Source organism: Lepus europaeus, chromosome 9 (assembly GCF_033115175.1).
Source record: "Lepus europaeus isolate LE1 chromosome 9, mLepTim1.pri, whole genome shotgun sequence".
Taxonomy (NCBI): Eukaryota; Metazoa; Chordata; class Mammalia; order Lagomorpha; family Leporidae; genus Lepus; species Lepus europaeus.
Genome location: NC_084835.1, coordinates 14,481,146 through 14,483,850, shown reverse-complemented (window position 1 = coordinate 14,483,850; position 2,705 = coordinate 14,481,146).

The following is a 2,705-nucleotide window of genomic DNA, read 5'->3' as shown; positions in this document are numbered from 1 at the left end:
CCGGCCTCCGGCTGAGGGCTCGGCCAAGTCAGCAGCAGTGGACTCGGAGGCTGGGCTGGGTCTCGGGTGGTCCGATGGCGCCCTCCCGGCTTCCCGCGGCATCCCCCGGCCTCCAGGAATACATTCATGTGCGCACCTTCGCTCCCGGCAAACACTCGCACGCCTGTGTGTCCCCCGCTACGCCACCCCATCCCCCCACCCTCGGCCCAGAAAGACACCGCGCGCCCTTTTGCTCCCTGGAAATACACAGCACCCCCCATACACCTCCCAGGCACTCACACACGCTCCCTTGCTCCCAGAATCTACACTTCTGTGTGCACTTGCGTGCCCAGGAAATACACCCGTGCACAGGAAATTCACTCATGTACGCGCCCTCGCTCACGGGAACGTGCTCACCCGCGCACCCTCACGGCCAGGAAATCACGCTCGGGCACGCGCGCACATCATTCAGGGTCTATTCACGGAGGCAGCCGCTGTTAGCAAACCGCAGCGCCCCCTCTGCACTCACCCCTTCCCTCGGGGTCCATCTAAACCGGCTGCTCTGGGGGAGACGGAGGCTAATTCCACGCGGGAGGGGACGTGATGTCAGCACCACCCACGTGGCTGCCTGGATTCAGCCTGCGAGACCCTCATGCAGGACCACCCCAGCCCCCAAAGTCCCCAAATTCAGGAAACAAAAGCACAGAATGTGCAGGGTGTGGAGGAAACCAAGGCAGAACCCACAGAGCGACCGAACAAATACACTTCAAAAGGCATGAGGCCAAAAAAAAAAAAAGGAAAAAATGTATTCCGAGCGCCCCTGTGTCCAGTCGGGCACCCAGCAAGTCTGTGCAAGGCCAGCGCCCATCTGACTGCGAGACCAACCTTCCCCTGCAAAAGCAGACTTTGGCGTGCCCTCCGCACATCTTCCCCGACAACTGTTACAGCCCTGCACACGTCATCGTATACACAAACTCCAGTCAAGTTGCTATTCACAGCAGTACCCAAACGAACAAAGTAACAAAAAGTTACTTTAGAAGTTTTGACTCGACCAGCCCCAAACTGGGAGCTGCACACTGGGCACGGGGGTGTGAGGGGATCACGGGCCACTGATGGGCCCCAGGCGGCCCCTTCGGCGCCCGCCAACACCAGCTGCCCGTCTGGTCTGCCAGCTTGCGTGTGTGAGTTTGGCGCTACCGTGGCAACAGGACCACTTCGGCCCTCTCCCGTGGCAAAACTGACTGGTGCATGCTGGGAAACGGCCTGCCACCAGCTCTTGGAGAGATAGGGCAGGACTGCACAGCTCACCCCTGCAAAAGGCCCAACCCTGGAGCTCAGAGACCCCTTTGGTTTCACTGCACGTCCAGCTGTGGTGGACTAGGTGACCGGCACCCTGCCCTATTTCCTGTGTTGCTTTTCTTAATGCTTATGCTTCACGGCTCAGAGCCCAGGGGACACGGGGGGGAAGGGCTGTAACACCCACAGCCCGGGGGGGACGAGGTGGGTGCCTGGCTGAGGGTGACCCTCGCCGTGCTCAAGAGCACTGCCCCAGCCGGTTCCTGAACAAACGCAAGGAGGAACTCGCCCCTCCAACACTTGCTCCTTGAGGAAAATGGGAAGAAGGAAACCGTGCTCCATACACACATCGTCTAGCACCCGTTCACAAAACACGGTCCTCTCTGTTCAGCTCCACGTCCCCCTCCCCAGCTCAGCAGGTGGCAAAGGTACCGCGGTGAGCCAGTCTGCCAGCTCCCTGGGCAGCTCCCCGCCACCCGTGACCACCTGCTGCCACCTGGTCCCGCCTTAACCACGGAGCTAAACCAGCTCTGGAGTCCGTCTGGCTCTGTTCTCACGCACATTACACACTGCCGGGCCCACTTCCCACAGGAGTCAGGAACTCGAGTTTTTCAGTACAGAAATAGTTCAAGAGTATACCAAACCCCACCTGGTTGACAGGGAGGCGCTACCGTGGGGAGCTTTACTGTCAGCCCAGTCACCCGCCACCTTTCCTGTGCCCGTGGGCCCTGTGAGGAGGCCGCCCCAGGCACCAGCCTGCGTGGTCACGCTGGGCTCCAGAAGCTGGAGGCCCTGGACAGTCTAAGAAAAGCAAGGAGCTGTTGAGCACCCACCTGCAGGGCGTAGACGGGCAAGTCCACGGTGAGGAAGGGGCGGCAGGCGGAGGGCCAGGGGCCGCAGGCAGTCAGCGAGCCTTTCACCTTGGGGGGTCACCTTGGGGAGGCAACCACCTGTTCAGGAAGCTGAGCCCAGCAACGCTGCACACTGCCCTGCAGGCTCCCCCAAAGCCGCCCACGTCCACCCTTGCTGGGGAGGCAGCACTCGCACCAGGGAAGGCCCAGGGATCCAGACACAACCGGCATCAGGACCTGGGGACTCCCTGCCCCTGCCTGGTCCCTGTCCTTCCACCCTCATCCCAGCCTAAGGCTCAAGGGACCACGCTGGGCCTGGCACCTCAGGCCCCTGGCCCTCCCCGCTCCCGCAGACTGTTTCCCAACTCCTCCCAGGGGGCAGGTGCCACCCCAAGTCCTCCCTTCTCAGAGCACACAGACAACATGCACCACCAGAGCACCCACAAGGCAACAGGTCAGTGGCAGGGTTCCGGAGGGCCCGCGTCAGCTGGTGGACAAAGGGACACGGCTCAGGATGTCCCTGTCCTCCACCTGTGTGCACACCCCCAACACGGAGCTCCCAGGGCCTCTGCCCCCATC